Source organism: Spinacia oleracea, chromosome 2 (assembly GCF_020520425.1).
Source record: "Spinacia oleracea cultivar Varoflay chromosome 2, BTI_SOV_V1, whole genome shotgun sequence".
NCBI classification, from domain to species: domain Eukaryota; kingdom Viridiplantae; phylum Streptophyta; class Magnoliopsida; order Caryophyllales; family Amaranthaceae; genus Spinacia; species Spinacia oleracea.
The window spans coordinates 58728303-58753718 of record NC_079488.1 but is presented as its reverse complement, the minus strand read 5'-3'; the positions used below and the strand labels follow the sequence as shown (position 1 = coordinate 58753718).

Below are 25416 nucleotides of genomic sequence, written 5' to 3'. Positions count from 1 at the left end.
TCCTTTTGACGATTTCAGCTCCCACTGGAACCGAGATCCGTCGTTTTCGAATGTTCATAAATGGAGTACTTGATGAATAATATATTCACTTAAATACTTGATCCGTTAATACTGAACCGCATTTATAAGACTTTAGCATTGAATGCATACTTGGACCAAGGACATTATTTCCTTCAGTCTCCCACTTGTCCTTTGGGACAAGCGTGCATTGCCTAATTCCTTTGTCGCTTGATGCTTGCTCATGAACATAAGATAAGAGTAGTCATCCTTATTATGTCAAGAGGTATTTCTCGGTTTCAGAGTTCAACTGATCAAATAGACAGATAATCATAGCCTATGATTCATCTGAGGACGGCCATGCATTTTTCAGTTTCTAGCTCTCCGAGTGGCCTTGTACAACTTTTAGCATCTCATCCCGATTTATGGAAGGACAATCCCAATCTTGTGATCTTGAGGTTAGACTTCGTTTGATAGGTGATTACCTGAGCGGTGCAGTTATAGTCTCCTTTTACGGTGCGACGGTTGACAACGTCAAAGTAACCAGTTCTCAAACAAGTAATCTCAAATCACTCAGGTATTGAGGATTAGTGTCTAATAATGTAATGAAATTTACTTATGACAAGTTTTCATCTCTTACAGTAAAGTTTCATAGGTCTATCCGATACTAGTTTTCTCAAAGTAAGTATCTATGCAAATGATTGCGACATTGCCATGTCCACATAGTTCAAGAAACAGAACTACTAGTCATCTTACATTCTAGTCGTCTAGCGTTTTCTATGCGTCCACCTTTATAGAAAGCTCCGACCAGGGACCATTTTCAACTTTTGACATTCAAGTTCACTTGATAGACATTTCTTAGTCACAGGACTGGTGATATGCATGTTTTATATAGTATTTTTACCCCCGTCCCTTAGTACTTTTATGTGTCAAACGTGCTCTTAGGAGCCGTTTCTAGTACTAATGTGTGTTATTGAGTGTGCCTTGAGTTTCAGGTTTGATTATGAGAAATTGGTCGTTTTAGACCCGTTTCATTGTTGATCTAGACCACTATATGAGTCCGAGAAGTTCGGGACCTCCATCGTCGACTTTTGGGAGCCTTGGATGCTTATGGTTGAGCCCCGAGAGTTAGACTCAGTGATATGGGCGAGCTACATTGAAGATTGCAAATCGCCCTGGAAGCTGAGGGCGAAATGCAAACATCGGGTAGAATTATAAGCAATCTGGATTCATCAACGCGCGCCCGGTCGGGCGCAGCTCGCCCGATCCGGATCGGGCGGTCAATCTGGAGGCTATATGGAGAGTTCACAAACCGCCCGATCGGGCGGATTTTGGCCCGATCGGGCCGACTATCGAGTGGATCGCCCGATTGGGCGAAGCGACGCCCGATCTGGCGACGCCAACCCCCAGCACTTATGCGCGAGTTTTCTTTCCGTTTTTTAAGCTTTATTTTGGGAAAACTATATAAGAAAGCCTTAATTGTTTTTAGAGAACACTTTATTTTCTAGCATTAAACCTTAGTATTATTTTCCTTAGCCTAATTTTCTCTCTAGTTTATGCAAAAACACTTGGTTTAATTCTCAATAAAAATTCAAGCTTTCAATTCCCTTGTTCTTCAAATAGGTATTAATTCTTATTTCAATTCATTGTCTTGCTTTAATAATGCTTTCAATTATGATTATTGCTTTGTTTATTGTCAACATGCTTGAGTAGTTTAATTTCTAGGGTTGGGGATCCATGAATAATATGAAGGGATGATTGAATGATTATGATTGTTGGCATTGTAATTGATTCCTATTGATTGGTTTATTTCACTATACAATTAGATTTGCGCAGGTTTAATTGTGGTAGTTATGCAATATCAAATTAAGATTCGAGAGATGCAATTTGATGTTTAGGCTTGTGTCAATAGGTAGAATTAGAGTTAATACGTAGCGAGAGCCCGTTAATTCTAAGTCTATGATTAGTATCGACTTGAGAGAGCATGCTAATCTAATTAATTACTTTGTTGATTATCGTGATTGTTCAATGTCCTGGATTATTATTTGTTGGCAAACCTATACCCTAGATTCCTTAATATCTTGATTCATTCTTGTTTAATATTCGTTCGTAGTCTTAGTATACAAACCATCAACCAACTTTGTTCACAATAGTCTAGATTATTTAATTGATAGTAGAAAGAACGCCTGTTTCCCTGTAGATTCGATCCTGACTTCCCTTGCTACCTAGCTAGTGGACCTTAGGTTATTTTTGATTAGGTAATACGACTTTAGCCTGTTAAAATTTGGCGCCGTTGCCGGGGAGACGGTTTTATTTTCTGTTGTTGATTGCTTATCCTAGATTATTGTTTGTTACTACTCAAGGAACTCACGTTCCTTGAGACTGGATCTCACATTGTTTTGTTAGTCTTTGTCTATGCCCAGGACCGTAGGTACTAGTAATCTTACTCCATTCGATCCTGAGTCCGAAACAACCTTTCGTAGACGAAGAACTTTCATTGCACAGTGTGGGAATTACTCTGATTCTGATCATAATATTGGCGATCTTTTTCCTTCAGATACAGATTCAGTTTCAGAGATAGAGATGGGTGACGAAAACCTGATACCGCCACCTACCCCACGGCTTACAGACTATTCTAAGCCAAGTCTGTCCGTGCTACCAAAGGCGATCATGCCTTCTATTGCAGCTGAGACCTTCAAGATTGAGCCTGCATTGATTAACATGATCGAGAGACGCCAGTACGGTGGGGAACCAGGTGAAGATCCGAATCTTCACATTCAGTCCTTTATCCAATATTGCTCCACCATCAAGCAAAAGGGATTGACTCCGGAGCAGACAATGGAGATACTTTTCCCGTTCTCTTTGAGTGGGAAAGCTAAACTGTGGATTAATGGGTTGAATCGGGCGGCTTTGAAAATCAATAATTGGGAATCCTTGGCTCTTGCTTTTTATGTTAAACATTTTCCACCTGAGAAAACGGCTCGTCTGAGGGGTCAGATATTAGGTATCTCACAACAAGCGGATGAGAGTTTGTTCGAGGTCTGGGAGAGATTCAAGGATTTGCAAAGAGAATGCCCGCACCATGGTTTGGAAGATTGGTTCTTGATTCAGCAGTTTTATAATGGTCTGGGTAATGAGTCTAGATGTTTGTTGGATTCAGCTGCCAGTGGGAGGTTCATGCAACTTGAGGTGCCTAGAGCTATGGAGGTGATTGAGGAGATAGCCATTCTCAATGCCCAGTATGGAAATCCTAGAGGTCTATCTAACAGGGGTGGTAAGCATGATTTAAATTCTATTGAACAATTAACTTCCCAATTGACTGCTTTACACTATAAGTTTGATAATATGCAAGCAGCCAATACTCAATCTGCCCAACCTGCTAGTGTAGCTGCTATGAGTGCCCAACCTGCTACTGTTTGTGAAAGTTGTGGAATGTCTGGTCATTATGCACCGGAATGTAGGAGCTCTGTTGAACAATGTCACGCATTTCAATCCTACAAACAAAATAACCCATTCTCCAACTCTTACAAGGAGGGCTACAAAAATAACCCTCTACTATCCTACAGGAGCAACAATATCCAGAACCCTCACCAAGTCCAACATCCACCACAACAACCATACCAACCCTACCAACCACGGAACAACTACAACCAACAGTCTAGTGGACCACCTGGGTTCCCTAGACAACACACATCACCTCCACCACCACCACCTCAAACCACACAGCCTGACCCTATGCTAGTAGAGATGAGAAACATGATGCTACAAATGCAAAAATCTCTAAGTGAAAATGATGCAAAAATCGATGCTCTTACTGCTCACAACAAGATCATTGATACACAGTTGGCACAGATGGCTACTACTATTGCAGGGAGGCCACCAGGACAACTTCCTTCACAGCCCGAAAATAGGGAGACTGCTAATGCAATTACATTGAGGAGTGGTAGGGATTATGATGGTCCTTCTATGCCGGTTGAGGTTGATTCCGGGGTGTCTGCTAGTGATCTGGTCAGTGAGGAAATCCCGAAGATAGCTATGGGTGAAAAGGAAGCTGAAAAGGTAGTCAATGAGAATGAGGCTACAACTGCGGTTAAGAAGGGGGCGGATATTCAAGTACCACCTATTGCACTCCCCTTCCCAAACCGACAACTCAAGAATAAGCTAGACAAGCAGTTTGGCAGATTTTTGGAAGTGGTCAAAAATTTGCAGGTAACGGTTCCTTTTACTGAATTAATTTTACAGGTTCCTGCTTATGCTAAATTCATGAAAGATATTTTGACCAGGAAACGTGCTTTTTGTGAGGTAGAGACTGTAGCTTTCACTGAGGAATGTAGTGCTTATTTGCAAAACAAGTCTCCACCTAAACTTAAGGACCCCGGGAGTTTTTCCATCCCATGTAACATTGGCACCGCATTTATTGATAAAGATTTATGTGATCTAGGTGCTAGTGTGTCTGTCATGCCTTTGTCTGTCTGTACTAAACTGAATATGGGTGAGCTTAAAGTTACCAATATCACTCTACAAATGGCCGACCGTTCTGTCAAATACCCCTTAGGTGTTTTAGAGGACGTCCCTATTAGAGTAGGTAAATTCTATATAACTGTAGACTTTGTAGTATTAGACATGCAGGAGGATTCTCAAATTCCCATAATCTTAGGTAGACCCTTCCTTCACACGGCGGGGGCGGTAATTGATGTTAAAAGTGGGAAATTGACATTGTCTGTTGGGGATGATAAGGTGACTTTTAATCTAAACAGTGCCTTAAAAAGTCCCATTCTAGAGGAGGAACAATGCTATCGCATAGATGTAGTTGACTTTATTACTCGTGATAACGTCTCCCAAGTTCTCGAAAGAGACCCTTTGGAGGCAGTGCTTTGTTGTGAGTCTTCTGCAGGTGATAGCAGTTCTTGGAGTGCTGAAGTGGATGCTCTGGAGTTGGCTCTTAATGGTGGAGAATCTGAGCCGGAGAGCACCAAATTGAAGAGGTTAGTTCGGCCGGTTTTTTCTGTTAAAGAGGTAAAGAAACCCGAACTTAAGCCTCTTCCTGCTAACCTTAAGTATGCGTTTTTAGATAATGAACAACTTTGCCCTGTGATCGTCAGTACTACACTTGATGCAGACCAGTTATCCCAACTTCTTATTGTGTTGAAAAGGCACAAAAAGGCCATTGGGTACAGTATTGATGATTTAAAGGGTATTAGCCCTGACTTTTGTATGCATAGGACACATCTAGATGAAAACCATAAACCATGCATCCAACCCCAGCGTCGTTTGAACCCTGTCATGCAAGATGTTGTAAAAGCTGAAGTTATGAAATTGCTTGATGCGGGTATTGTGTATGCTGTGTCTGATTCTAAGTGGGTGAGTCCTGTTCAGGTAGTGCCTAAGAAAGGGGGGACAACTGTGGTGAGAAATAAAAAAAATGAGTTGATACCAACTAGGGTAGTCACAGGTTGGCGCATGTGCATTGATTATAGGCGTCTTAATGTTGCTACTAAAAAGGACCATTTCCCCTTCCCTTCATTGATCAAATGTTAGAAAGGCTAGCCTGTCCAAGTTTTTCTGTTATCTGGATGGTTATTCAGGTTTCTTTCAAATTCCCATACATCCAGACGACCAGGAAAAGACCACCTTCACCTGTCCCTATGGTACCTTTGCATATCGTAGGATGCCTTTTGGTCTGTGTAATGCACCTGCTACTTTCCAACGTTGCATGATGAGTATCTTTTATGATTTTATTGAGTCTATCATGGAAGTGTTTATGGATGATTTTAGCGTCTATGGTACTTCTTTTGATTCTTGCTTGCTAAATCTGACTAAAGTTTTGAAAAGATGTGAAGAGTGCAATTTAGTCTTGAACTGGGAAAAGTGTCATTTTATGGTTACTGAAGGAGTGGTTTTGGGACATTTGATATCTGATAAGGGCATTCAGGTGGATCGAGCTAAGGTCCAAGTGATTGAACAATTACCCCCTCCAGTTAATGTGAAGGGTGTTAGAAGTTTTCTTGGCCATGCGGGGTTTTATCGCCGCTTTATCAAGGATTTTTCTAAAATTGTTAAACCACTTACCCAACTCCTCCTCAAGGATGCCCCGTTTGTGTTTACTGATGCTTGTCTTGAAGCCTTTGACAGGATTAAACAGGCACTGATTTCAGCTCCCATCATTCGTTCTCCCGTATGGGATCTTCCGTTTGAGATAATGTGTGATGCAAGTGATTATGCAGTTGGGGCAGTTCTGGGTCTGTAGACACCTACTTTTGTCCCCATTCCCGAAAGGGAAAGGTTCGATGATGAAAGCGTAAATCTCCACTTGACAACGCATCTCCTATAAAATAAACGAATCTCAATTCCCCTTTTCATTTCACTCGTGTTGACCCACAGGGTTTTGATGATGACAGGCAAACTTAACTAATAAATGTTTAAGTTTCTATGCTAAGAAAACCAGGAGTTCCAGAGCAGGAACAAGAGAAGGCCAAAGCATGTAGACTTGGACAATCAGAGAAACTGATCAAGCAGGCATAAATAAGTTCCTGATGGGAACATGGTTCGAGAAGTTCCAGAGGTGGAACAACCAACATGCGGAGCAGCATGGAACATGAAGACAGGAAATAAGAGTTTATTTTCTAGGATTCATGTAAGTATGTAGTAGCGTGAAAGGTAATGGAACAAGGTGTCAAAAGGAACTCGTGGAACTTAGAGTCAAAAGCATCTAAGAGTCAGTGAATATGTTGCATATTATTATCGTAATCTGTAGGGATTTATTTAGAGTTTTGTTTCTTAATAAATCTCTACTTGGTTAAGAGTTTTAGATAATATGCACTAGTTATTTTAGGATAAGATTTAGTTTTAAATAAAAGATAAGTTTTAAATTAAATCAACTTTAATTAGGATTCTGATTTTAATTTCATCTTTTATTTATTTTTATCTTACCTGCTTTTGGAAAATAAAGAGTCAAAATTTAAAATACGTATAATGAGTTTGTGAGTGTTGGAACTTGTAATGCAAGTTCCTGCACGAACGAAATCTCATGTATTTATTTCACGTTTATGAAAAGGTTTTCAGTAAAATATTTTTGCATAAGAAAATAAATAAAAAGTAAGTTTTGGAAAAATATCTCCTGGATTATGTTTTGATAAAACGTTGCTTTTTCTCCAAGTATTTATTTTCTTTTTATTTCCTATTTTTACTCTAACTGTTTTACTGTAAACGTGGTATAAGTTGTGCCCAAGACTTTGACTGCTTTCTCCCCAAGTTTCTCCCCAACTAACTGATCATGGGTAAGTGCCTAGAAGTTAGGAAACTTACTGTTAGTGGAGGAATTAGTGGGATTATGGTTAAGTCTTGTACACGCTATAAATAGAGGCTTATATCTTCATTCCAAAGAGTCTGACTTGTGTCATTCCATAAGGGTTGGCTGTGGAATAATGTTATAGAAGAATATGTTTTTCATTCCACATTTTTGAGTCAGTTCCTACGAGTTCCAAGTTCCTACGAGTGACATGTTCCCCATTGGTTTTTCACGTGCTACATTCTAGAGGGATACTAATCAATTATCAATCATCAATATTTTGAGAGTTGGTCAAGGGTTGAGTGAACTCTTGTAATGGGGAATTGGTCAAGGGTTTGAGTGAATTCTTGTATCAAGTTTTGGGCTGGAACTTGAGTGAGTTCCTGATGTGTATGGGGCAGGAACGTGAGTGAGTTCCTGATATGTATTTGGGTAGGCTTTGAGTGAAGTCTATGAGAGAGAAGCAGAGAGGCTTTGAGTGAAGTCTAAGAGTCAAGAGAGACTTCTAGGGAAGTCAGTGAGAGCGTAGTTGTTTGAGGGAACAACTATTGGGAACTTGAGTTCGTAGAGGAACTCAAGTAATGGCCAAGTTTCTTATAGGATTGTAACTGAGTTGTTGCCCTATAGTGAAAAGAGTTTGAGTTGAAATCCCTAGTGGGTCGAGGTTTTCTTTCCAGTTGGGCCCTGGAAAGTTTCCTCGTAAAATCTCTCTTGCATTGTTTCTCTACTTGCTTATGTTCTTTATAATTCCGCAAAAATTGGCTAGCAAGTTCCATATTACAATTCACCCCCCTCTTGTAGTGTTCCATCCAAATAACAATTGGTATCAGAGCCGGAACTCGCTGATAAGCAGGCAACCCTGCCGAGTTAAGTTCCTGGAAGGAGGAACAATTACAAGAAACTTGATGAAAGGAACTCGATCCTACCCATTCAAAGGAACAAGGCAGATCTGACTTTTATTGTTGAATAAAAGTCAGTCAAGGTGTAACAGGCGATCTTCTAAGGTAAATATCTATTCCTTTAGACCTTCTTTGTGTGCATGCATTAATTTATTGTGTGTTCCTTGCATTGTTTCTAATGGAACTTCTGTTTTGTTTTGATTTAAAATTAAATTTGAAAAATCTAAAATCTATATTTAATAAATGATTTTTCAATTTATTTTTTCAAACTTCAGTACATTAAAATTATGTCAAGGAAACGTATTTTGAAAAATGCATATATGTGGAACTCGGAGTTTTTAATTTTTAGGCAACAAAATATTCTTCTTATTTTTTCTCTGCCTAAGAACTATTATTTTATATGCTTCATGAATATATTGAATATCATTTATATGAAGGCTTATTGTATCTTGGTAGTAGTTGTTGTGTTGATTATTTTCTTAACAGTTACTACTAACAAGAAGGGACCCAAATCTGTTGGGTTCCCTTGACAAAGAAATTGGTACAGGAACAAACAAAGATGCACATTAATATGTCAGAGTTCCTATGAATATAAGTTCCACATTGAGGAACTCACTGGATCACTGTTGACCCACGAGTTACACTTAGTAACTCATGAGGGTGTGACATTATTAAAGATACATTACATCAGCACCCCACTTCGGAACAAGGATCAAAATCCGAAGAGGAACTTCTAGATAAAGGAACTCATTCCAGCACCATTCCAAGGAACAGATAAAGGCTGCAACTAAAAGATCCTTAATGATATATTTAAGGTAAACATCTAATGTTTGAGATCTTTATATGCATACGCTATTTATTTAACTCAAGTTCCTGACAACGTTTTATGAAAATTATTCAAATGTATTTTGAATTTGTTTAATCGATTTTGGATCTTCTCAAATATGTTTTTGTGAGACAAATTTCAGATTCTAAAATTGATTTTACATTTATGCATTATTTGTTTAATAAGAATGGTTCAATGAACAAGACAAAGGAACAATGCATATAGCCACTCTTGGAACTTGGTTTCCCTGCGAAGGGAACTTTATTCTTTGGGCTACATAATCTAATGTTATATCATTTATTGTCCAAAGAACGATTTTTCCATGTATTATGAGTATATTGAATATTTATTACATGTATGCATGTTGAATCTTAGATCCAGCAGTTTAAAATAATCATTTTCTAAGATGCTAATGCTAAAAACAAAGGAACTGAAATCATGTCAAGTTCCCAAGACCATTAATTGTTTACAGGTCTGTTAGTTTACAATTTTTGTATACTTTAATCTTCTAAATTATGCTACTTAAATATATTTACTACTAATGCATGATTATGGAACGTAGTAGAAGAGAAATGATTTTTACAGGTTTATAACTCATGATTGAGTGTGTGTATGAAGTAAAGGAACAACATCAGAATTACACCAAGGAAAAATGAGTTGGAAATCCATTAGATTCGTTGGAATAGTGAAGAGGAACTCAGGCTCGGAACTTGGAACTTCAGATGTAAACTAGTTCCAGTTCCACCAGCATGTAAGTTCCTTCCAAATATGATGGGTCATATCAACGAATCAACTCACATGCACTATATAATTGGAAGTCACTTTGAACATCTCAAAGGAACTCAATCATGTGAAATGCTAGTAAGGTTGTTCCCTCATTTTACTTGTGTTAATTAATGTTGAATTTTTTATAAACCTGTTTCTCTTAAATTATTGTGCAAACTAACCTTATTTGTGTTATAGGTTTTGTTTTGGAATTTAATATGTATAAAATGCATAATAATAAGTTTCATTGATCAAAGGAACTCTTTCTAAGTTCTGGTGAAACAATCAGCGAACTCAAGGTTACAGTAACTTGATAAATGGTGCATAAACTATTTGATAGCAAATTTTTGGTGTCAAAGTTTTTCATGTACAAGTTCTTGGTTCTTGTTAACCTAAGTTCCATGGAATATATGTTTCATGTTTCTTTCGTGAAGTAACTTTTCAGGAACATCATATTTTGTTATTATGTTTGAGTATATATATATATTTATTTTAGACTAACCTGCTAATCATAACTTTGCACAAAAGTACTACACTTGAGTGTTATTTTTTCCCAGATTACTCATATTAAAATAACTCAAGATGGAGAATGGTCATGAAGACCATAGGAACATGTTCTAGCTTACTTGTAACATGAAAAATGAGGTGGCTACAACTAAGGGGGAACAACTCGTTATATCTCGACAATGATTGTTCTATGAAAGAAAATTCACTATTATCGTTTGGTTGCTACCTACAGTGGAAACTTATAACTTTTGACAGTTAAGGTAAGATTGGTTCCAAATGAAAAGTTGGTAAGTCAAGTTCCTGTTCCATTGTGAATTTTTATTGTCGAGTAATTAATGCACATTTGTTTAGAGTTTCCAAAATTATGTTTTCTCTGGTAATTTTAAAAACAAATTACATCATCAGTAATAAATGTCATAGTTGAAGGGAATCAAAGAGGGAACACATACTTTGTGGATCACAATTTGGTTCCTAACAATAATTTGATATTTCTAGGGGTTATTGAAGATGATCCAGAGTTTACAACAAATATAAAAATGTGCGTTGAAATAAGTGAATATATTACTTGTGATTGAAACTAACATGACTATTCCCAGCAACAGGTTAAAGTTTATTTCAATATTGAACTCGCAAGTTCCTGTAGAACTAATCGAGTTTCTAATGATAAAATATGTCACTATTAAAAGCAACAGTAGCCAGCTACATAAGCTCATGTCGAGGAACCTCAAACTAAGGTTCAAGTTCCAGTTCATGAAGCTGAAGATCAACTCGATCAATCAATATCATGCAACAAGTTCCACGACTGCTCTAGTAGTAGAGGAATTGCCAGATTCATTTATCGAGTTCCTGTGTGCACTACAACATTCATTCAATCAATTTATCAATGACATCGACAAAGGAACTCAGAGAAGGTTGGTTCTTGAAAGGAACAACCAGTCAGAAAGGTATTGATTTTTAGGAGACTATTTCTCCAGTAGCTTGTTTATAAGGTAATTATATATAATCCTATGTTGTTGCACATATGGGACGTAGGTTGTTCCAAACAGAAGATGACTTCTTTTTTTCTTATAAAGAACAATGTCAAGTCCCTTCTTGAAAACTGATTTTAAAATTAACATATTTTGTTTTCAAGAGAAACTGATTTATTAGTGATATATATACATAAATGTTGAACATAACGAATTGTTTTATAAGGTTTCATTATCATAAGTGTTTATATGAACATGATGAAAGAACACAACAACCACTCTCTTAATTTCTATAAAAATTAAATAGAGAGTGATATTTGAAATGATCAAATGACAAAAGCATGTCAAGGAACTTCTGAAGAATGATTGACAATATTCGATTACACATGAATGTTTCCATAAGATGTGAGGGCATCAAGATGGTGGAACTAGCACTCTAGGAACTCGAACATAAAGTCATCAAAATCAGTCCAGCACTTCAAAGAAATCATATACATGGTGAAAATTTATATAAGGTAAATTTTTCTTATTCATATCATAGCATGTTTTAATGCGTTATATTGTTAACTTATTAATACAAGTGTACAAGTTTTGCAATGCATTATGTGAATATGCTTTCTTTATGATTTCATCTACTCATGGACTGTTTGGAGGATCAAGACTTAGTGAAGCATGACATGAGCATAACATAGTCTTTAACAAGAGTTTTGTTGATTTGGAACGCATACACATATTTAAATAAGGCACTTATGTATGCTTAAAGTAAATGTGTCACACTTATATTTTGTGCTGTAAAAGGAAAACGCATTATAGCTTATTTTTCCAAAGAATTATTCTTCATGCATCATGAATTTTCTTTAAAAATCCTTCATATGAATGCATGTTATAATTTGGTTGTTGTACGTATTTATCACTGATTATATATTCTTTGGTACAACTAACAAATCTTTGTGTAAGTACTCTACTAAACTCATAAAGTAACATGAGCGTAAGAATGCAGAGACGCATCACACTCCCACAGGAACACGAGCAAGACTAGATGAAGGTTCCTAAGGGATGATTGTGAGCCATACACAAAGCTTCAGAGGTATGATTGTTAAATTGTCCAATATTTAACCGCTAATAGACCAAATATTGCCATATCCATAGGTCTAAGCGAGAGGTTCCAATCAAATCTCCGAAAGTCGCATTTTACCATCCTATAACTCTTGATCAGAAGCACGAGAAAATGTGACTGGAACTCAGTATATTCAAGCTGGATATATTTTCCTTGAAGTTCCCCAAATATGGCAAAACTGTAAGTATTTAGCTTTTGGTAAAATTAATCCCACGCAATTCTTGTGTGTGAACATAGATCAGAATTGTACATTGTGAAGGACTCTCCTAATTTCTCGTTTTTTGGTTCATAATTACTTGTGCTAACTGATGAAAAGGTAAAAAGAAGAGTCATAAGCCATGTTGTTTTGTGTGTTCCTATTACTAGTACGACAAGCAATTTTTTATATTTTTTCTTTTGATTCAATCTTCGTTTATTCTTTTTCCTTTACAATTTTTCGTATTTGCTTAATGAAAGGACTCCTTGCCGATCTCAATTTTCCTCAAGGATGTTCCATCTTCTGTTAAGTTACACCCAATAAAATAAAATTTTATCTTTTAAATGTTTCAATCTATCATAAACACCTAAAACACTTAAAATCTCTTTCACCTATATCCTAAAAGACTTATGCACCAATTAAGTTTTGTTCCTCACAAAAATGTTTCCCAATATTCTCTTACCATATCAACCTATTAGAAACCACAAAAGTCAAATCAATACCACACGTTGATTTATTTGTTCTCTTCAAAAACATTCTCAAAAATTCATCACTATACAAAACCCTCTACAAAATATTCCTCCTTTGTCACTAAATCGATGCAGCAACAACTGAGGGGGAACTAATGAGGAAGGTGATTAATAGAGCGTTAATGTACATTTTGAAAAAAAAAAGGGAGATGAAAAAAAAAAAAAAAAAAAGGAGACAAAAGAAATCGAAAAAAAGGGGAATAAAAGGAGAGATATGTGAAAATAGAAAGAGAAGGGATCATAAGTTCCTACAAGCATTTCAAGTTTCCAAGTTGAAATGCAAATGAAGCTGTCTATACCTTAAAGAATTATCTCAAAAATTATGTAGTTCCTTCAAGATTCACATGGGAACTTACACCATAAATGTAAGTTCCTACAAAAATTGAATCAAGGAACTATCAAAAAGCTTCAAAGAATTTATACGTACTGCTAAAGAAGAATAGAAGAAAGAAAGGAACAACGGTGTATTTTATGGCGAGGATCTTCAGTTGAAAATCCGTAAAGAAGGAGACATGCAGAGAAACAAGTGACAAAGGAATACATTCATTAAAATCATGAGCCATGCCTAACCTTTACCTCATAAATTGCCTATCCCTGCAAAATACAAATTGATGGTGTTTATGTATTTTGAAATAATTTTTCATTATTTTTATTTTGCTTTTCTGTTTTTTTTTTGGGTGAACTTATTTCTTTCTTTTCTGCTTGTTGCTAAGGAACATTGGCTTATGATAATTTCTTTTCACTTTGAATTCTATTCGCTTGAGTATGATTGTCTAAACAGTACAACATTGAGGGAGATATTTTGCTTTGTCTCTGATTCTGACTAACCATTCTCGTTAGTATGGTGCTGTGATGGGATTAAATTAATACAATTAGCTAAACCTTTTTGATGATGCCAAAAGGGGGAAAAGAAAGGCAAACATTGAAGGCAAAATATTTTGAGTTCCTAGTCTCAAATATCTGCTTTTCTCAAGTATGTTACAACTATGTATATTCTTTTAACTCTTGTAAATATTTTGTTTTAAGATTTCTATGCATGTTGGATTTATTTTCTCTATTAAGTTTGCTTGGTTTGTCATCACCAAAAAGGGGGAATTTGTTGACCCACAGGGTTTTGATGATGACAGGCAAACTTAACTAATAAATGTTTAAGTTTCTATGCTAAGAAAACCAGGAGTTCCAGAGCAGGAACAAGAGAAGGCCAAAGCATGTAGACTTGGACAATCAGAGAAACTGATCAAGCAGGCATAAATAAGTTCCTGATGGGAACATGGTTCGAGAAGTTCCAGAGGTGGAACAACCAACATGCGGAGCAGCATGGAACATGAAGACAGGAAATAAGAGTTTATTTTCTAGGATTCATGTAAGTATGTAGTAGCGTGAAAGGTAATGGAACAAGGTGTCAAAAGGAACTCGTGGAACTTAGAGTCAAAAGCATCTAAGAGTCAGTGAATATGTTGCATATTATTATCGTAATCTGTAGGGATTTATTTAGAGTTTTGTTTCTTAATAAATCTCTACTTGGTTAAGAGTTTTAGATAATATGCACTAGTTATTTTAGGATAAGATTTAGTTTTAAATAAAAGATAAGTTTTAAATTAAATCAACTTTAATTAGGATTCTGATTTTAATTTCATCTTTTATTTATTTTTATCTTACCTGCTTTTGGAAAATAAAGAGTCAAAATTTAAAATACGTATAATGAGTTTGTGAGTGTTGGAACTTGTAATGCAAGTTCCTGCACGAACGAAATCTCATGTATTTATTTCACGTTTATGAAAAGGTTTTCAGTAAAATATTTTTGCATAAGAAAATAAATAAAAAGTAAGTTTTGGAAAAATATCTCCTGGATTATGTTTTGATAAAACGTTGCTTTTTCTCCAAGTATTTATTTTCTTTTTATTTCCTATTTTTACTCTAACTGTTTTACTGTAAACGTGGTATAAGTTGTGCCCAAGACTTTGACTGCTTTCTCCCCAAGTTTCTCCCCAACTAACTGATCATGGGTAAGTGCCTAGAAGTTAGGAAACTTACTGTTAGTGGAGGAATTAGTGGGATTATGGTTAAGTCTTGTACACGCTATAAATAGAGGCTTATATCTTCATTCCAAAGAGTCTGACTTGTGTCATTCCATAAGGGTTGGCTGTGGAATAATGTTATAGAAGAATATGTTTTTCATTCCACATTTTTGAGTCAGTTCCTACGAGTTCCAAGTTCCTACGAGTGACATGTTCCCCATTGGTTTTTCACGTGCTACATTCTAGAGGGATACTAATCAATTATCAATCATCAATATTTTGAGAGTTGGTCAAGGGTTGAGTGAACTCTTGTAATGGGGAATTGGTCAAGGGTTTGAGTGAATTCTTGTATCAAGTTTTGGGCTGGAACTTGAGTGAGTTCCTGATGTGTATGGGGCAGGAACGTGAGTGAGTTCCTGATATGTATTTGGGTAGGCTTTGAGTGAAGTCTATGAGAGAGAAGCAGAGAGGCTTTGAGTGAAGTCTAAGAGTCAAGAGAGACTTCTAGGGAAGTCAGTGAGAGCGTAGTTGTTTGAGGGAACAACTATTGGGAACTTGAGTTCGTAGAGGAACTCAAGTAATGGCCAAGTTTCTTATAGGATTGTAACTGAGTTGTTGCCCTATAGTGAAAAGAGTTTGAGTTGAAATCCCTAGTGGGTCGAGGTTTTCTTTCCAGTTGGGCCCTGGAAAGTTTCCTCGTAAAATCTCTCTTGCATTGTTTCTCTACTTGCTTATGTTCTTTATAATTCCGCAAAAATTGGCTAGCAAGTTCCATATTACAATTCACCCCCCTCTTGTAGTGTTCCATCCAAATAACAACTCGAAACCTGCTATTTATGGAAACCTGCTAAAAATAGTAACTGCCATAAAAGGTAGCTTCTAAAAGTGGCAAATCATAAAGGATAGAAACCTGTCAGAATTAGGTGTTGCATTCCAACATAAATCCTAAATGAGATAGAAAACTGCGAGAATCCTATTCCTAATATGATTCGTAAATTAGAGTTACGTATTAATTAAAATTCTAGGCTCATTCCTTCATAAAATTGATACGCGCTAAAAGAATCGATTAAGTCTCAAACTCTACGGATTTCAGCAATCCGAATCTGACTAAAGAAAACAGCCCAGACCCTATTTTCAACGCCTGGCTCTGGGCGCCGAAATCTTCGGCGCCCAGGCCTGGGCGCTGAAAATACCTGGGTACGTGTTTTTTCCTCATTCTTTGTGGATTAGAACTCTGCAATTCTATCTTTCCACGAACTCTTCCCTATAAATAGACCCCTAAATTCGACGTGAAAAGAACACACACACAACACAACACATAATTATATTCTGAGTATTGACTCCAACCCTTAGCCTAAGCCTCACGCTGCGAAACTGTTCACGCGTTCTGTCGCAATCGATCCATAAATCGAACAGAGCGTATCCTGTCCCATAATTGAGATTCGTTAAATAAAAGGAGAAATAGCAAAGTCAAAGTGGTTAGATTTCTGAGAACCGTGACGCACCTCTCAAGGGTGCGTCGTAATGTGTCCCTTTTCGATGATTTAACTGCTTTCCTCGTCCTTTTTATGAACTGTTAAACTAACTAAATCTGATTGTTCTATCACGCCTAACAAATATAATATTTTTGGGAAATCGGATTATCATGCTAGGTCCCTTAATGCTCTTTAAATCAGATAATCACGATCGAATTAGTATTATATGTTGCATATTGCTAAAATCAACTCAGATTAGTTTAATAGTTAACGCATGTCCCTTCAATTATTTATGCTGAGCTAGTAAGGATATCCTGCCTCTGGAGTTATCGACGAGCGAAGTACTCCTCTCGGTAGTTACAGTCCCCCGAACCCTCAATCTCTACCTTGCGGGTGTATGTTGAGAGATCCCCACACCAGGGATCATAAGGGAACCTACGGCCGTCGTGGTCAAACATAATTGCACTCCCTTTATGTCACGATAACCGGGTTTTGTCAGTTTTTCTTATTGTTGTTAAAAACTGAATGGCGACTCCTATATTACTAGTCAATTGGGTGTAAACTCACAGGAAATCCAATTACACTTGATTGAATAAAAGAATCGTCACACCCACGAGGGACGAGGTCACGCATTAGCCTCGTGCTTTTTCGACCCCCTCACAGTGGCGACTCCACTGGGGATAGTGAAGGAAATACTCGCGCTTGTAGGTAATCAAAATAGCCGAAGGGTGAAACGATCCTACCCCGCGTTTATTTCCCCATCAAGTTGGGACGACCTGAAAATCAACATATTAATGTGAACGGGCAGAACCGCATAACGAATCTCGGCTCCCTCGGGAGTTGGGACTAAGGATACCTTTTTTCACCAATAGGGGGGTGCATACGCCGCGCATGTTGCCCACTCGGTACTTGTGCAGGTAGTACACCTATCCCGAACCCAATCGCTCGCTCATTAGGTCCCTCTCGCCTGCATGCCCCCTTGGCTTGCACTTGCGGGTTGGCCTCTTGGGCGAAATTCGTCTGTTGAAGACACTACCTCGACCGGGGCATGTGTTGGATCTACGATAGAAGCGGTACCAAGCCAGGCGCAAATACTACCCATAGAAGCCTATCATAAACTACGTGACATATTTAATTTTCATATCCATGTTTGTAATGTAGTTATGTGTAACGAACTATTTGACTATGTTATGATTGTGCGTACGAATAATGCTAGACAAACAATGCTAGAAAACCAACGACCTTAAAAAAAAATACCCAAACATTCATAAACCAATTGGCCAAAGAGTTATACCAAAATACGTGTTCCACAAACCCGAACGATCGCCACAAAAATAAGCGACGCTCGGGATGGCCTGTAACGAATCCCACAAACGTTGCACAACGCGTAAAGGACGTTATAAGGCAAGCACGCAAAATTGAAGTCGCAAAAACAAAGTATACGCTAACAGAAAACGAGAACCAGCCAGGGACGCATTTTCAACGCCCCTGGCTGGGCGCCGAAATTTCTCACGCCCACGGCTGGGCGCTGAAGTTGTTGCCTGGCCTTTTGGTCAGGCACAGCAGCCTCGGTGCCCGCGAATGAAAAAATATACGTAGCAAAAAAAAAACTTTTCGAATTTTTTTTTGCTGCGAGGGCGTATGAAAAGGCACTCGATTCTAAAAGCGACTTATAAAAAATTAAATAACTCTTTGTGTCGTTGTTAGGCCTCCTACGACGACGATGTTCGGCAACCAAAAACCGAACATGCCAATCAAAATAACTTTGAATGTTACATGGGCAAAGTATTCAAAAAAATGATGTTCGAATAAAGTTTTCAAAAAATAATGTTCAAATAAAAAATAAATAAATCCGAGTCTAGACTAGGCTATGCCAAAGTACAATCCAAATCCTAAGTCTTAGTTGTCTTATCCATAGAATCGGTCCCAATGCTTGGTGTCGTTCTGCAAGTTAAAAGGTTAAACCATGTTGAGTCTCCCTTCCTAACATTTAAATCAATAAAGCACCCATATGTAATTGTCATCCCTTACTAAGAATTTACGGTCTCAATACTCTCTCTCACCAATAAAAAGAATATATTATAGTATTTGCAAAATGGAAACGGTCACATTCTGGAAATCATTCCCCCATAGTCGCACAACCCCCAAAGTGAACCTAAGGTGTTAATACCATTGGCAAAGAAAAAATTAATGGCCCCAAGGCTTATAATCACATTGGGTCACGACTATCATAGTCCTCTCGAGTCACTCGCTCCTTGAAATACTACTAAGTACGGACTAAAAGATTTTCCATGAATGCAACATGACCAACCATGAAAATACCCAAATCGGCATACCATAAGGCTACCATTGGGGTAAAGCAATACACACTAAGAGAGAAGCCGCACTAATGATTCTAATCTTGCAAAAATGAAAATTCGATCTCCCCAATTAACTACCTTGCCAACATTAAGCAAAATGGCGCATGACAAATGAACACCCAAGGGTTAAAATCTAAAGTGTCAACCAACGAAAGTTACGGTCCAATTAGCCTAAGTCTGAGAGTCGCTTGATCAAGTATTATAGGCTTACGCCATGTCATTATTTTGAGTCTAGGCCACCTCCTTATATTCATACACGGGTTATAATCAGAAAGATTAATGAAAGTTTGAGTCTAAATAACAACTTCCAATTAAATCCCGAAAACTGTAAAAATTATTTTCGATGTAATTCTTTCGTTAAACTTCAATAAGGTAAAAACAACATTTTAAATCTACGCTATTTGCACATTTTAAGAAACGACTAAATACGCTTGCAAAGTAAGACAATTAAAAGGTCCACCCTAGGCCTACTGAAATTAAAGGTCCACCCTAGGCCTACTAAAATTAGAGGTCCACTATAGGCCTACTAAACAAGGCTCATTCAGTCTCGCCTCGTGACTTAAAGACCACAACCATCTACCTTTTTTAGCCCAAATAAAAAATTTTATGTTGAGGGGGGAAATCCCGAGCAAAAAAAGAAAAAAATAGAAAGAGAAAAGGGAGAGCCAAAAGAGCAAGCCATGAAATACTTAGCCCGTACCTCCCAAAGTGCGAAATTTACACAAGTAAAACGAAGGAAGAGAATTGAGTCAACCAATCCAAATCATAAAGTTCTACGATGTCTACCCTTTCCAATCCTTATGTTCTTAGACGCCTTCGCTCTGGGGCCCCTGTTCAGCTCATTTAACCAATCCATGTTCTCATTGCCATAACCCAAGAAACCATTACCTCGACTCTTGTTCTTGAACATTGTTATCAACTGTAAACCACGTACGGCCATTGACACGTGCCTCATACCCATTATTTCCAAAGCCCAAACCTGTTCTTACACCACCATTAGCATAATGACCATATAACTTGTGTGGATACATCCTGTTGATATACCCTTGAGCCGTCCTCATGCTACTCATTGGCCTTGATTGATGTAAACTCATGACCCTAGCTTGAGGCTGCAAATTGTGAGTCCTAGCAGATGTAATCCTCATGCTTGACCAATACCTATACAAGTTATCCTATCTCATTCAACCCATCTTTCAAGCCGTCTTGAGTCACGAATAGAAAAGAAGACCAATGAAAAGTACATTCTACGCTTAACGTAAATAATAAATAATAAAAAAGCAAACTTTGCAAAGCGCCTTTAAAAGTTAATCTAAAAAGAATAAAAAACATTTAGCGCACAAAAAAGATTCACAAATATTCGGCACAAAACCAAAAAATCTGCCCAGATATCATTTTCAGCGCCCAGAGCTGGGCGCCGAAATCTTTAAGCGCCCCAGCTTGGGCGCTGAATCTCTCTGCTTGCTAAAAGTTGTCCAGAAGTGCTCGTCATTTTATCCGCACATGCACGGAAAAATAACGAACACTTGGAGGGGTACAGCACGTATACGTACCACCAAAAAATACATGTACTCAAAAAAAATATAAAACAAATTTTTGGCAGCAGATTTAGATAATAATAAACTTCACTTATTCTACCATTTCAAATAATATGTTTCCAACTCAGAACGTACTTGTTTAAAATCGGCATTCTAAGAAACCATTTTCTAGGCTAAGAACTACGCAAGACCTGATTCCAAATTAAATCTATTTAAAGCGGATACGTAGGCAATCCATGATTCGGTCCAACCAATTTGCAAAAATATTAAAGCCTATAGAAAAACAAGAATAAAAATAGAAGTCCCTTATTGAAATTTAATTACTTGCAACCCAAGTCGAAAGAAAAATAGAAGTCAAAGGAAGAATCCAACTCATCAAGATGCCAAAATGAGCACACATCAAAAAATAATAAGGGCACGTACCCTTGCCAGAAGGAGCACTCACACTCCTAGGCACTTAGCCAAGACTCAAAAAGATCGCTTTGCCTCAATTGAATGGGGGCTAGCGCAAACGTCCATGACCTCTAAAGTACTCGACTTGACCCTCCCTAAAGCGAACTAACTCACTTAAAGACTTTCTTTCACCACTAGACATAGTCGTTCGCTTAAAGGCCTTCTTTCACCACTAGACACAGTCATAATCGCCAACAAGTAATAAAGGCAGTAAGCTTGCAATAAAGAGAATTGTTCTACGACATTGCCCCATCGTTCCTTCGAACTCAGTGCACCCGTTCATGGTAACTCAAATGCTTGCGAATCCCCTTTGAAAAAATCAGACATTGTCAATAGGACTTGGCACTTAACCAAGGCTCACCCTACTTAGACATATGACACGGGCATCTAAAATCGAAATCTAAAAACATCGTTAATGGGAAGACATAATAGCAACTGGGGGCTAAAAATTGAAATAAAAGAGATAGGGAAGGAACTAAGTATACCTCGACCTTTTATACAGACATACACCAAGTAAATCTAAGTCAATTTGAAAACGGTTTATATTCCCGCAATTCTAGAAAAGATGGCCCTAAAAGCCTAAAAGCATATGCCAAACGGGCACAAGTAATATCTTGACACCTGCACCGTGGCTTCCAGCAAATCCTTAGACAGCATTCCAAAAATCGTAACAGTATTCTAATTCACTCATGTAATCCTGTACGAACCCTTCTATAAGTCAACTTACTTAGGACACCTCGGATTGTACACAGTAGGACTCGGATTTCAAATAATCTTCAAATAATTTTCAAAAAAAAAAAAACTTCTTCAAACATAATAAAGTGTCGTTGGTTTAAGCTAAGTATGCATTTATCTCGATGTTGCAAGTGAGTCAAAGAGATTTCCATATAGGATCATGGGTAAAGAAAGGCACCTAGCTTTTAATCAAGGCACACTTCAACATGTGGCTACCTTGACCATGGCAATGTCGCACAATACGACATTTACAAGAGAAGTAGCAAATCACTACTCGAACTTGCCTCGCACTGAACGAGTCTGGTTCAAACTATTCATGATCCATGTCACCATGAATGCATAAAAACGTATGCCAATCATTATAGCACCAAGCCAATCCCGTAGCTACAGTTGGAGGCTTGAGAAAAACACTCTAAAAATGCTCGAAATGACGATTTCATCGCAAATTCTTGACGCTAATACTATACATATGTTATAGGGGCACAATAATAAGCTTTAATCGTGCAAAACGAACCTTAGAATGGCTACAACCCCTCCCAAATTCTAAAGCACTACTTAGAATATATAAAGTTACCCCACTATCAAGGGTAACTGAAAATCGCGAGTCACCAAAACTCCGATCACACTACTGCACATAACGCTCGCCCTACAAGCGTCTGTTACACAATCTACCTCGTTCCAAAGCAAAAGCGAAAGAAAAAATCAAGGATAAGAACTGTCAAAAATATACCCAGAAATCATTTTCAACGCCCAGAGATGGGCGCCAATATCTTTAACGCCCCAGCCTGGGCGCTGAATCTTTCTGCTAGCCATGTTTTGCCCAGATATAAAAATAAAACACCTATGAATCCTCACATCGAACGAAGTAATAAGCTGTGCAAACCCACGTAGAAGGTGCTACACTTGTTCGGACACCTGAACGAGGCATGATGAAGTACTCCAAAAATAATAATGATATCCCAACGCCTAGAGGAATGTTCTAAGACACACCGTTAGGCCACACGTCGCACCATAAGTTCAACCATCCCACGGTACAAGTTTAAAAAAGGAGAGTAAGGCATATTGCACTAATGTAGGCACGACCAAGAGCATGCGTAAAAGAGGCAAAAACTACTTATCGCCCAAATTCAAAATGCAAGCCACACTACTTCTACATTAAGGATTAAAAGTAGCAAAACATTACCTACCACGGAAGGGATAGCTCGCACCTACACGAGCGGAACCCCAAGGCATCTTTCTCAAAAGAACCTACAAAAATCGTACGCCAAAAGGAAGCATCCCAATGTGCATACTTGGGGGCTCCAAGCTACGAAACGACCATAGCAAAATAAAAAATCTCAAAGAAAATGTTTGAACGATCGAAAGGGCACGATGCTTGAGCCCACTTCATGAATGGGCCTGACCCAATCAAGCTTCTAAGCAAACTATTCAAAATCAGTCATTGCTAAAAAAAAATGATTCAAGCGAACTGATTAATGGACCGCACACAACGGCCATTCTATGAACGCTCGTTCGCACATACATATCATCATTCACGAACACGTTCAAAAAAATGTAAGAGCGATCAAAGTCTTACACCTCAAGGTATGTTCCTCGGGCCATATAGACTCGCCCGACTATTGCAATAACTGTACACCTTAAGAGCAACAGTTCCTTTAAATAATCGCCCCAAAGCGATAAACACCGTAGTCCACCAATCGGCTACGCCTTCTCGAGAAATCATCACTATCACTCAGCTCATTGTGATCTCTAATAAAATTCTACGTTCCAAAAATAAAGAAAAAACAAAAGAGAAGAGAATACGTAGAATCTCCAAGTGAAATAAGCGAACGGAAAAGAGGCAGATCTGCCCAATAATCAACTCCGACACCAAAACCCACGCCTGACTTTGGGCGTTGAAGATTAATCCCACAATCGTTCTAAGCTAAGAAATGGCGAACGAATAAGGAAATAATAAACACCGTTGGTCCACTATTAGGCTACGGTTTCTTGAGAAATAATTATTCACCAATCAATGATGATCTCAAATGAACGGCTCGTTCCAAAAAAGAATCTCTAGACGAAAAGAAAAAAAAGAAAGCGAACGAACAAGAGGCTAACTGTGTCACCAAGAAACCTCGCCAGAAATCATTTTCAGCGCCCAGCGCTGGGCGCCGAAATCTTTAACGCCCAGGCATGGGCGCCGAAAATGATCCCAGGCTCAAAAAAGGCCCCAACTTCTATTGGGCCCTGCCGCATTCATTCAACTCGAAAATTGCCGATTTCCTTACTGAAAGTCGCACCTCACGGCTTTGTTAAGAGTAGCACACCACTTCAAAGATCGCTCGCACTTACGAGCACGATCCCAAACACAATCAAGGACATTACAAAATGCGTATCCCCAAGGAACCTCTTCAACAAGAAATGACCGTCAAGCACGAATGCTTGGGGGCTCGAAAGAAAATATATATTATGCAAACTTAAAACAATATTCCCAGACTACGCTGTACGAAGTCCCGTGTTTGGATATCTCAAAATATAAAACCGGATTACGACCTCAAGACAAAGGTCACCGTTGATACTTATATATAGTCCCCTAATCAAGGACCCAAGTAGTGGCAAAATTGAGCCGCAAAGACTAGCTCAAAACCATGAAAGATGATGACCACGAGACAATGGTCCGTCTAAGCACGTTGTCAACCCACATTCAGGTTGCAACTAAATCCGAGCATCCCTCAAAAGAATTCGCTCTTACAAGAATGAACAAAAGAAATTCCCAAAAGAAATCACGATGAACAAAAGAAATAGGGACTTGCCCACCTCAATCGGGCAAGATCGCGCCACGAACCACGCGAATCCCAAATCAAAAAGGACAAATTCAGGTTCGCTCACCTCCAGCGAGCGGGGCGTCCACCCTTAGCGGACAGGGCTCGCCCACCTTCAGCGGGCGGGGTCTGCGTCACTAGCCGCGCAGATCCTCAGTTTTCGAAAAATAGAATCTTCAAAAAACAAAATGAAACAGGCTCGCCATCTTCAGCCGGCGGGGTCTACGGCGCAAACCACGTAGGTCCTCAGTTTTCGAAAAGTCTTCAAATTTAAAATAGGCTCGCCATCTTCAGCCGGCGGGGTCTACGTCACAAACCGCGTAGGTCCTTATTTTCAAATTTCAAAAACAGATTCGTCCACTTCTATCGGACAAGGTGTCCACCCTTAGCGGACAGGCTCGCCATCTTTAGCCGGCGGGGTCTGCATCACTAACCGTGCAGGTCCTTAGTCGCTGCAGCGATAACTTTTTCTGGTTTTCCCTTTTCCAAAAATTAAAAGGATTGGTTTTCCGGTTTTTTCCAAAAAAAGAGCGATGTGCTGGATTTTCCTTCGTTTTACGTCCCATAAAAACAAGGGGGTTTTCTCGTTTAGCTAGCCCTGAAAATGAGAATCTTTAAAAACATTTTTACCTCGTGGTTGGGCTTGGCCAGGCCCAATTACACTTTATAGCTTTAATATCGAAAACATCTGTAGCTACTCCCAATGACAAAGTGAGGGAGTTTCTACGTCTCTTTAGATACTTCCAATGACAAAGTGATGGAGTTTCTATATTATCCGTTGACAAATCCCAATGACACGTGAGGGATATGTTGACACTTCAAGTGATGACCCTTAAGTCAAATGTTATCGCTCGGGGGCTCGTGAGACCCTCGCAAAACAGGTCACATACACCATGGCTTGTGTGACGCACTCCGTCTAATACTTTGACCATCGTCTTACTCC

At 38.4% G+C, this 25416-nt stretch overlaps 1 non-coding gene across 1 annotated transcript; it reads right to left on the bottom strand.

The window, feature by feature from the left end:
- Positions 1 to 2979: 2979 nt before the first annotated feature.
- On the bottom strand, positions 2980 to 3086 carry LOC130468221 (small nucleolar RNA R71). The gene has a single exon (XR_008928640.1). It is a non-coding gene; the product is annotated as a small nucleolar RNA R71 (small nucleolar RNA).
- Positions 3087 to 25416: the final 22330 nt, after the last annotated feature.